Here is a 12,345-nt window from a genome sequence, read left to right as displayed (position 1 = left end):
GCTGGTCCTTTTTTCAGATCTGACCCTTCTCTTATGCTACCTGGGACTACATGAACTTTTCAGGGTTTCTGGGTAAGGTCTTGCCCTCTGCCTTGTGGAATGGCAGGTATAATCGCTCTATTCAGGATGTTTTGTACCTTTGGGAGCTTTCCTTTTTTGTTCCTATGTCCGACGCAGTCCGAGACTACATTTAGATCAGAATTTTTAATTTTTTTTACTCTATTAAATTGATATGTTTTTTGTATTCTGTTATGTTCCAAAACATATACAAATATTATTCTATTCTCTAACAGGTGACCTTGTTGTAGATGTTGGATTCTGCATTTCGATCCAGTTACTGAACAAAATGAATTGGTTTCTTACTTTTGCCATATAAATGAACCTCATTATGTTACTCAAACGGCATTTGTGTTAATATATAAAATAAATACAGATGTTGCATTGCACAAACCTGGTCTTCATACCTCCTTTTTTTTTTCTCTTCTTTTTTTAAATAGCATACTGATGCCCGAGAACAGAACAGTTTTTGACTTGTCAATGGAAATAGATAAACTGAACTCAGAGGGAAACACTGTGAAATTAATTTACACTTCCAAAATAGAATGGCTTATGTAAGGTCTCTTTTAATATATGCTTCACAGAACTTTAAATCCAAAAATGTTGAAAACTCTCAGTAAACATACTATTGGGTTTTCTTGGTAACCAAAACAGTATCCTAACCACAGAAAATAATCAAATGGCCTGCTTCCCACTAAAATATTCCCTTGGGATACAGAATACAATGAAGGTTCTAATATGAAGCCGTATATCACACCTGTCTGCCCTAAGCTTTGACGTCATTGAATCTTCTCTACAACGTAGCCAATTGTCTCTGCTTTCTCCATGGCAGACTGCACATTTAAATAGCCGTGAAACATCACATTAAACTCTTATGGAATAGCACAGCGATGATGGACTTTGAACACAAAAAAAAGAAACACTTTGTAATGAGCACAAAGAGGAGTCAGCACTATATTCATTTATATACTAATTATTATTATTTATAAAACACAGTGATCATATAGAGTGATTGAGAAAATCTGAATAATTAGTAGTGATGTCGCGAACATAAAATTTTCGGTTCGCGAACGGCGAACGTGAACTTCCGCAAACGTTCGCGAACCGGGCGAACCGCCATAGACTTCAATGGGCAGGCAAATTTTAAAACCCACAGGGACTCTTTCTGGCCACAATAGTGATGGAAAAGTTGTTTCAAGGGGACTAACACCTGGACTGTGGCATGCCGGAGGGGGATCCATGGCAAAACTCCCATGGAAAATTACACAGTTGATGCAGAGTCTGGTTTTAATCCATAAAGGGCATAAATCACCTAACATTCCTAAATCACAATGGATATGGATTGACACCTAACATATGACATATTGACACCTGTCCTCAGAGACCCTGATACACACTGACACAGAGCAGAATAGGGACTGTTCCCCTGCATAGGGTCACTTGGCAGATATGGATTGACACCTATCCTAATGATCCCTGATACACACTGACACAGAGCAGAATAGAGACTGTTCCCCCTACATAGGGTCACTTGGCAGATATGGATTGACACCTGTCCTCAGGGACCCTGATACACACTGACACAGAGCAGAATAGGGACTGTTCCCCCTACATAGGGTCACTTGGCAGATATGGATTGACACCTGTCCTCAGGGACCCTGATACACACTGACACAGAGCAAAATAGGGACTGTTCCTCCTACATAGGGTCACTTGGCAGATATGGATTGACACCTGTCCTCAGAGACCCTGATACACACTGACACAGAGCAGAATAGGGAATATTCACTAAATGCCAAACATTGTTATACAGGGGAATATTCAGTAAATAAAGATAAGGGGGGACCTACTGTCCTCCCGCCCCTGCCCCCATCCCTGCGCAGTGGGTGGGAGCCATAAATCACAATGGGGGGACCTACTGTCCTCCCGCCCACCCCCACCCGTGAGCGGTGGGTGGGGGCTATAAAAATAATGACGGGGGGACCTACTGTATGATGTTGTATCGATCAGGTAGTGTAAGGGTTATGCCCGCTTCACAATGACAGACCAAACTCCCCATTTAACGCACCGCAAACAACCGCAAACAGTCCATTTGAACAACCGCAAACTCCCCATTTGCACAAGGTTGGATACCAAGCTAGCCATGTCCCGTTCCTTGTCCTCAGTGATGTAATTGAAGGTCTCTTCCTCCACCCAGCCACGTACAACACCAAGGGTCCCCGAAAGGTGACAACAAGCCTGCTGTGTTTGGTCTTCCACCTCCTCAAAGCCACCTTCCTCCTCTGACTCCTCTTCTTCCTCCTGTGCCTTTTTTTTGGTTTGGTTTTTGAAGCCACGGTGCAGCACCAGAGGCCCGAAAAATTAGGCATGTACACATGCCTGAAAAATTAGGTATTGTAGAAGCGGCCAGAAAAATTGATGTTTGTTTCCCAGGCAGAAAGTGCCCTAAAACATAGCGGCTTGAACTATAGTTGGTGACGGATAAGTCACGCAAATCAACCGGCTTTCAGAGCTAAAATACAGCTGCGTATGGACCATTTTTAGCCCAAGGCAGACCAGAAGTTCTATCGCAAATTGGGATAGCTCAGGCCACAGGTCAAGCCTGCACACCCAGTAGTCAAGGGGTTCATCACTCCTCAGAGTGTCGATATCTGCAGTTAAGGCGAGGTAGTCTGCTACCTGTCGGTCGAGTCGTTCTCTGAGGGTGGATCCCGAAGGGCTGTGGCGATGCGTAGGACTTAAAAAGCTCTGCATATCCTCCATCAACAACACGTCTGTAAAGCGTCCTGTCCTTGCCGGCGTGGTCGTGGGAGGAGGAGGATTACTTTCACCTCTTCCCCTGTTAGATTCCCGTTGTGCTGTGACATCACCCTTAAACACTGTGTAAAGCATACTTTTTAATTTATTTTGCAAATGCGGCATCCTTTCCGACTTGTTGTAATTTGGTAACATTTCAGCCACTTTCTGCTTATACCGGGGGTCTAGTAGCGTGGACAGCAAGTACAGGTCGTTCTCCTTCAGCCTTTTTATACGAGGGTCCTTCAACAGGCACGACAGCATGAAAGACCCCATTTGCACAAGGTTGGATGCCGAGCTACTCATTTCCTGTTCCTCCTCCTCAGTGATGTCAATGAAGGTATGTTCTTACCCCCAGCCACGTACAACACCACGGGTACCAGATAGGTGACAACGAGCACCCTGGGATGCCTGTTGTGGTTGGTCTTCCTCCTCTGACTCCTCTTCCTCACAATCCTCTTCCAGCATTGCCGCAGGTCCAGCAAGCGATGCTGATAAGGCTGTTTCTGGTGGTGATGGTGACCACAACTCTTCCTCTTCCTCTTCACGCTCATCTACGGCCTGATCCAGCACTCTTCGCAGGGCACGCTCCAGGAAGAAAACAAATGGTATGATGTCGCTGATGGTGCCTTCGGTGCGACTGACTAGGTTTGTCACCTCCTCAAAAGTACGCATGAGCCTACAGGCATTGCGCATGAGCGTCCAGTAACGTGGCAAAAAAATTCTCAGCTCCCCAGAGGCTGTCCTAGCACCACCGTCATACAAATATTCATTAACGGCCTTTTCTTGTTGGAGCAGGCGGTCGAACATTAGGAGTGTTGAATTCCAACGTGTCGGGCTGTTGCAAATCAAGCGCCTCACTGGCATGTTGTTTCACCGCTGGATATCTTCAAAGTGTGCCATGGCCGTGCAGGAACGCCTGAAATGGCCACACACCTTCCTGGCCTGCTTCAGGACGTCCTGTAAGCCTGTGTACTTATGCACAAAGCGTTGTACGATCAGATTACACACATGTGCCATGCACGGCACATGTGTGAACTTGCCCAACTTCAATGCCGCCAACAAATTTGTTCCATTGTCACAAACCACTTTGCCGATCTCCAGTTGCTGCGGAGTCAGCCACTTTTCCACCTGTGCGTTCAGGGCGGACAGGAGTGCTTGTCCGGTGTGACTCTCTGCTTTCAAGCAAGTCAAACCCAAGACGGCGTGACACTGCCGTATCCGGGATGTGGAATAGTACCTGGGGAGCTGGGGGGGTGCCGTTGATGTGGAGCAAGACGCAGCAGCAGAAGAGGACTCAGCCGAGGAGGTTATGGAAGAGGATGGAGTAGGAGGAGTAGAGGAGGTGGCAGCAGGCCTGCCTGCAAGTCGTGGCGGTGTCACCAACTCCTCTGCAGAGCCACGCATTCCATGCTTGGCAGCCCTCAGCAGGTTTACCCAATGCGCAGTGTAGGTGATATACCTGCCCTGACCATGCTTTGCAGACCAGGTATCAGTGGTCAGATGGACCCTTGCCCCAACACTGTGTGCCAGACATGCCATTACTTCCTTTTGCACAATCGAGTACAGGTTGGGGATTGCCTTTTGTGAAAAGAAATTTCGTCCGGGTACCATGCCGTGTCCCAATAGCTACAAATTTTTTGAACGCCTCAGACTCCACCAGCTTGTATGGTAAAAGCTGGCGGGCTAATAGTTCACACAAGCCAGCTGTCAGACGCCGGGGTGACTTTCTGACATTGGCTTCTTACGCTCAAACATGTCCTTGACAGACACCTGACTGTGGGCAGATGAGCGGGAACTGCTCAAGGTGAGAGACGGAGTGGCGAATGGTTGATAGGGGGCAAGGAGGACAGCAGTGGTTGATGTGGCTGAAGATGCTGGACCAGGAGGAGGATGGCGGCTTTGAGTTTGTGTGCTGCTTGTACTCATGTGTTGATCCCATAGGCGTTTGTGATGTGCGATCATGTGCCTACGCAAAGCAGTTGTACCTAGGTGGGTGTTGGACTTCCCACGACTCAGTTTCTTTTGGCACAGGTTGCAAATGGCATCGCTGTTAGAGGCAGACAAACAAAAAAAATTCCACACTGCTGAGCTCTGCGTGGTGGACACAGCATGCGTTGATTGGCGTGCTGTCGGGCTGACCCCGAGTGCCGATGCATGCTGTCTGACTGTGCCACTAGCTCCTTGCGAGGACCTCCCCCTGCTTCCAACTTGTCTCCTCCTCCTCTCTGTCTCCCCATCTGAACTTTCGCCCTGTTCTTCTTCTTGCCGAGCGGGCACCCACGTGACATCCATGGACGCATCGTCATCATCAAGGTTGGCAGAGTACACGCTGTAGGCCTGACACCCACTTGCAGGCAACTAACTGCTATTCAATCTATAACAGTGAAAAAAGTTTTTTGTTTTTAAATGTAAGCTATTGTAACACCAGATATGAGTGGCACTGTGCACTGGCAGAGGTTGGCAGAGTACACGCTGTAGGCCTGACACCCGCTTGAAGGACACTGACTGCTATTAGATAACAGTCAAAAACTTATTTTGGTTTTAAATGCAAGCTTTTGTGACACCAGATATGAGTGGCACTGTGCACTGGCAGAGGTTGACAGAGTAGACGCTGTAGGCCTGACACACACGCTTGAAGACAACTAACTGCTATTCAATCTATAACAGTGAAACTTTTTTTGTTTTTAAATGCAAGCTATTGTGACACCAGATATGAGTGGTGGCACTGGGCAAGTGGGCACAGTATCCACTGTGAGCCTGACACAGAAGCTGGCAGGAAGGCAACTGCAATTACATTACACAGGAAAAAAAAGCAGACTGATGTTCTAGCCCTAAAAAGGGCTTTTTGGGGTGCTGTCCTTACAGCAGAGATCAGATGAGTCCTTCAGGACTGTAGTGGACACTAAATACACCAGCCTAGCTATCCATTTCCCTATCAAATCATCAGCAGCTACACTTTCCCTCCTCTCACTAAGAATGCAGCTTCAGAATGAATCTAAAATGGATGCTGTACAGGAGGTGGAAGGGTCTGGAAGGGAGGGTCTGCTGCTGATTGGCTGGAATGTGTCTGCTGACTGTGAGGCACAGGGTCAAAGTTTACTCAATGATGACGAATAGGGGGCGGATTGAACCGCGCATATGTTCGCCCGCCATGGCAAACGCGAACACGCTATGTTCGCCAGGAACTATTCGCCGGCGAACCGTTCGGTACATCACTAATTATTAGGTGAATTATATTATTAATCTAATTTTAAAAAAAAACACACTTCGCACCAAAACCACTTCATCTCAATTAAGTCGCTTTGGTGCATAGACTTTTAATTTTTTTCCTGCAAAATATCAAATATCACTGTGATGAGAAACCACAAACTTTACAGCCACCTGAGGAGCTTGTTCATCTGCCCAGCATAATGCCGTGCAGAATAGATAAGCATTGGATTAATTGCATCTCTATGAGAAGCATTTGATTGGCGGAGCTCGGCGATTAAAAAACATGGACCCTATGTCCCCAATGCTTTTCTATGAGCAGCACTGGATTGGACAAAATGATTGTTGGAGCTTGACGATTGACGTTCAAGCAACCCTATGTTTCAATGAAGCTATGAATTGGAGAAAAACGATCATAAGTTTGTGTTGGGTTTTACTATTTTTTTTAGATGATGTAAAGGCCTAGTACTTTAAGCATGCGCCCCTCAAAGCTGAAAAAAAAAAAGAAATAGGTTAAAATTCACCTGCGTTCCAGTGCCAAGGACAAGTCCTCCGAGTAGCCCAATCCTCCTTGTGTGGCCTTCTACGTGTGCATTGTAAGGCTAGACCGATTATTGGTCCTGATAATTATTAAAGGCACTGAAGTGATCATAGTGCTTGGAGTAACCCTTTAAAAATAAATGTATTTTTAATTTGAGAGTGTTCCTTTAAGATTATTGCATTTATCGATAATGAATAATTATTACATTTATTGACAATGCATTACATCATATTGAATAAAGCATGCTGTGTGATCTGTTTTCGTGAATACCTGCTCATCTTTCCATAAAGCTGTGTGTGTCCGCATGTCCTAGGCATTCCTCCCATAATATTGAGCACTTTGTATTTTATGCCAGTCTATCTTATAAAAAAAAAAATGGAAAATGCATGTTGTGCTTTCGATTTGGTTCTATGGATGGTAATTAAAGGGACACTGTAGGCACCCAGACCACTTCAGCTAATTGAAGTGGTCTGGGTGCTGTGACGCTTTTGCACTTAGTTCTGCAATGTTAAACATTTCAGTTCCGGAATCCTAATGGACTTTTGGTCCATTATCTGATGCTGGATGTCCTTATGGGCATCCAGCGCAATATTTTCCCCATAGAAAAGCATTTAATAATGCTTTCCTATGGGGAGGTCTGATGCGCGAGTGGCCATTGCAGCGCATGCGCATTAGGTCTCCCCTGCTGACAGTTGTCGGGGGAAGAGCATGGGCGGAGCCTGACCCTGCGCCGAGGGACATCGGCTCTGGATTCTGTTAAGTGGCTGAAGGGGTTTTAAACCCTTCAGCCCTACAGGAGGGGGGCCCCGAGGGAGTGTGGGACTTATTAACCCTATAGTGCCAGGAAAATGTCTTTAAGTCAATTCAGAGTTTCACCCCTAAAAATTAAAGTTTCAGAAAAGAGATTACCCTTTATTTTTTATTTTATTTTAAGCAAATGTGGTTCTAATATTAGACATTTTGTTGTTGAATGTTGAAGAAAGGCAAAATATGCTGCCAAGAGACAGTATTTAGTTCAACTAATCACCCTTCTTCATATATTTCATTTTTGGCTTATGGTATAGAAAGAATAATGATGTTAGAACACACAAATTAAAGCCTATAAAGCACCTGGACATTAATTTGGAACATATTTGAGTCAAATAAATATATAGCGTTAACCTGAAATCCCTAACAAATCTTGCATAATCTGGCTTATTGTTTAAGACATATTGGTTTAGATATACCTTAAACAGAAACTGAAGATTTCCAAACCATCGTAAAACATAAAGACATTATCTCTATGATAAATCCAAAGATTTTAAATCACATAAGTTACTGCAGTTTTCTTATGATGCTTTGCACATCAATTAAAAAAAGAGTATATTTATTAAATGATGCTCCAACTGGAGGTGGCAATTTGTTAATTTTTAAAGCATTGCATGAATATTTTTTTTTGTGTGCAAATGCACACATATTTTACATTACCTATTCCAGAAAGTAGCTTTGCCGATCAGGAGCCTTTTGTTCTGGTCTATGAGTTATGAACTAATAGCAGATTTCAAAGTTCTCTTGACTTGAGCATATGGCACAAATAATAGTGCATCGTGATTGTCTACTGTTATGATTCACTAAACTAGAAATCCTGGGTACAATGAAATATATATTAAAGGGAACTTATAGTCTTGAAAATAACAATTGTTATTTCGGGACAAGGGTCTGATTGGGAAACAATTTGTCATCGGCATTTTTTTCATCACAGCGGCATACTGCAGATGGGCTGGGGCCCGAAAAGGGGTGTTTTTGTCATCACCAATGAAATGGTGGTGAAGTGTGTATATATAGAGGATCTATTGTGTGTGCAGGGAATCTAGTGTGTGTAGAGGACCAAGAGTATGTATTGGAGATCGAGTGTGTATGTATATAGAGTATTGAGAGTGTGTATAGGGGATCTTATGTGTATGTGTGTGTAGAGAATCTAGTGTTGCGTAGGCGATCTAGTGTGTGTGTGTATAAGGGATGTAGTGTGTGTGGCTGCAATGTGTGAGAGGCTGCACTATGTGAAGGGTTCAATGTGTGTGTGTGTGAATGTGTTGGGAGATATTGTAAATGTGTTGGGAGATATTGTGTGTGTGTGTGTTGGGGGTGCAGATTAAGGTATATTATTTTAAAATTGTAAAAAATATACTTTATGTTCCCCCTACATTCTTTGTCCAGGGAAGGGGGAATTGTTTTTGGGGGCAATTGGATTGATTTTCTCTACAATCAGGAAAGAGATCTCTAATCTCTCTCCTACCCCTTTCAATACATCACCCAACCCCACTCCCCCTGCCATCCTATGCTCATTTGCACCTGCTACAGCACAAGAGGTTTCTGCTCTGCTCCTGTCCTCCCGCCCCACCACCTGCTCCCTCGATCCTATTCCCTCGCATCTCATTCGCACTTTGTCTCCCTCTCTTGCTCTTCCTCTCGCTAACATTTTCAATCTCTCCCTTTCCTCTGGCACATTTCCCTCACCCTTCAAACATGCAACCGTAACCCCGATTCTGAAAAAGTCCAACCTTGATCCCAACTCCCCATCCAACTACCGCCCTATCTCGCTACTGCCATTTGCCTCCAAGATCCTCGAGAGAGTTGTGTACGCCAGATTGACAGACTTTCTCGAATCCAACTCTCTACTTGACCCCCTTCAGTCTGGATTCCGCCCTGGTCACTCTGTCGAAACTGCTGTGACCAAAGTATCTAACGATTTAATTGCTGCTAAATCTCGCTGCCAATACTCTATCCTAATGCTCCTTGATCTTTCTGCCGCCTTTGACACTTGATCATCAACAGCTTCTTCACATTCTCCGTAACTTTGGTCTACGGGATACTGCTCTCTCCTGGTGCTTCTCCTACCTCTCCCAGCACTCTTTCAGTGAAATGTGAAATCTTGGCTTGCAATAGCTAGAGATATATTATCTGCAGCTACTGGAAGCCCATCCCTTCTTCCCCAGCACTGATTTTTTGTGGCTGTCCAATCACAGAATTCCCAATGCAGCTCAATGATAAGTCTTCGCAAGGCAGGCGCTCTGAGAAATTGCTGCCTTTTAATTTAGGCTCCACTTAGCTAAACAACCAGGAAGTAACAAGACCAATTGTATGATTGACAACCGGAGAGGTGTAAAAGTTTAATTATATTTCAACTGAAATCAGCACTTTAAAAAAAATGAAAACATCTTCAGCAAACTCTGTGTTTAGAGATCCCATCAGATTAGCTTCTAGCTGCGGCTGCCCCCAAAACAAGCAGACGGTCACCTTTGGTGGTCTTTGCATTTTACCCAAAGACGACAGAGCCGCTTTAATTTTGGTTTATTATTTCGCCAGCTAAAATTTGACAGTGGGATTACACAGACTGCATTGCAAGAGTTTTTCTGAATTACTATCACCGTTGGATATGAAAACCTACCAATTATTAAACTGTTAGACATTATTAATCTGCCAGGCATGCTGAGCAGTGATCGAAATATTTATTTTTACGCTAGTTTCTAAAATTATGAAAAAGAAATCTATTGGGAAAATATTTTCGCATTCCTTGGCACCTGATATGTGTATCTTGCTCAGATATACTCTTGCATCGTAATTACAAATCTGATTGCCTCTGCTTTTTTTGTTGCAAGCATTTATATTAAATTCAGTGTTGTTTATGTATTCTTAAGCGTGAGCAAAAAAAAGAGAATGTGAGCATTGTAGAAGCATTGAGAATTGTTCTTTTTCTTTATAATTATTGTCAACAAGATGCAAGCCAACAATCATTTCTTGTAAATTAAAATAGCTTTTGCATTTTAGGAATATCATTTCTAGACCACTGTCATGTTGAATAAAAATAACAACAACATGAAGCAGTGTCCCGTTACACACAATTTGCAGAAAGCTTTTTGGACTGTATTATTTAATTCCTTTCTATTTCAATATTTTTTTGGTTTGATAAGTTTGGCCATTCTTGGTTTATCTAATCTTATATAACGCTGAAAAATAACCGAGGGTATTTTTTTAAACACTAACAGCTTAATTTACTAGTTGGCGGTGAAAGGGCTGTAGATGCTAAAATGAGTTATATTCAGAAGTTAGCATAAAATATCTGTGCTTTTTACTATCATGTCTTCCAAAATTACTTTTGAGTATAACTCAGCTTAGTTGACACAGTTATGTGGTCTTTGAGACCCCAGCATGTAACAGAAACATTGCTGTTAAATAAATACTTTCAGGGCAGGGCTCTGGTTTGTGTTTCTTCTCAGCAGCCCCAAAAAGTCATATTGAAAACTCTAACCATATACATGGTGAAGTCTGCCAGACTCATCATTACAAAAACTTAACAGCAACCCACACTGAAAGTGACAATTGTTTCTCTCTGCAAGTCCTTAAGCAGTTAAAAAATAAAAGTGAACAGTGAGGCTAACAGTAATAATAATATGGGGAAAAAATATCAGCAGCTGCTTCTAAGTGCTGCTACAAAGTGTATTTGGAGATATTCTGGAGATAAACTGGAGGTAATCTGAGATACACAGAATGTGGAAAATAGAAACAAAAATAAGATTTGGTTGATTTAAACCCCTCATCTCATTAAAATGGCAGACTTAGTTCAATGTAACAGTTGTTGTGCATTTGTTTCACCCTCCACTTTTTGGAGGTTTGGATGTTGTCTAATCTGTAGACCGTTCTCTATTTTTGACGTCTGAGATTTGTAAATTATCTATTAAACAAACTCAGGCTGGGAATGTTGCAAATCCACTGCCGCAGAGATGTTCTAGGAATTTGGTAGACTTAGAGGTGTGGACAATAGGCATACTGCACAGTTTGCGTCTTTACATAATTCATTTTCTGCATTTTCAGATTGTAGTGGTGTTACGGAGATAGACTCAGGCACCGAGTTTGTGGAACCATCATGCTCTATGCCTGGTGAGCAAGAGGGCAGCCAATGACAAAAAGGACAAGGTGAGGCCTGATAGAAAGCAATTGTTGTTGGGGGATTCTATCTTAAGAGGCGTGGAGTTGGACAATAGTGGCTTTGTGAGGTGTCTTCCTGGAGCTACTGCTCATAGAGACAGGAGACACATTTGTAATATTGTGAAGCAAGGAAAGCAGGAAGGGGGATTGGATGTACTTGTGCATCCAGGGACAAATGACTTGGCTTGTAATGAGGTTTCTGAGGTAAAGGGAGGGTTTTGTGTCCTTGCCAATGATATACAGCAGGAGTCAGAATGACAGGCAGATGCATATTAGGGACTTTAACTTGTGGCTTGGTGAATGGTGCCAGGAGCAAGGATTTGGCTTTGTTTCTCATGATAGCTCTATTTGGAATAGAAATGAACTGTACAAAAAAGATGGTTTGCATCTTTCTCAAAAGGGAACAAATGTTCTCAGTGAGCAGTTACGAGGTTTTGCTAGGAAGTATTTAAACTAGGAGGGGAGGGACAAAAGGGTGATAAAACATCAATCCAATTGCCCCCCAAAACAAGGACAGAAAGCAACTGTGAAGGAATAGCCCCATCACTTGTTTCGGTTGATTTATATTCCCTTTTATTTGATTTGTTTTATTTGGTTCGGTTCCCGAATGAGGACCACCCCTAATTAGAACTTGGAACATTGAGTATCCTGTATGAAAACCGCAAAGGAAACAATTAATAGAATGCTCCACTGGGTGTCTGCCGAATGCAGGCAGCGGGACCTGGTTGTCGAGTGCCTGGAACTGTTTTCGGCCAGGCATGCCCGTTCAAGTTCCC

The 12,345-nt window shown here is 43.3% G+C and overlaps 1 protein-coding gene and 1 long non-coding RNA gene across 2 annotated transcripts in view; one reads left to right on the top strand and one right to left on the bottom strand.

Annotated features, from left to right (window-relative positions):
* EMC2 (ER membrane protein complex subunit 2) overlaps window positions 1–12,345 on the bottom strand; it is a 362,465-nt gene that overhangs the window by 77,420 nt on the left and 272,700 nt on the right. The gene's annotated exons all lie outside the window — the stretch shown is intronic.
* The window catches only part of LOC134608394 (uncharacterized), a 37,202-nt gene that overhangs the window by 24,429 nt on the left and 428 nt on the right, over window positions 1–12,345 (top strand). The window contains exon 2 of the long non-coding RNA XR_010090739.1: window positions 11,456–11,557. This is a non-coding gene — a long non-coding RNA (uncharacterized LOC134608394). The remainder of the gene's footprint in view (window positions 1–11,455; window positions 11,558–12,345) is intronic.

Source organism: Pelobates fuscus, chromosome 4, assembly GCF_036172605.1.
Source record: "Pelobates fuscus isolate aPelFus1 chromosome 4, aPelFus1.pri, whole genome shotgun sequence".
Classification (NCBI taxonomy): Eukaryota; Metazoa; Chordata; class Amphibia; order Anura; family Pelobatidae; genus Pelobates; species Pelobates fuscus.
Note: the sequence above shows the minus strand (reverse complement) of the source record. Positions and strands in the feature narration are given on the sequence as shown.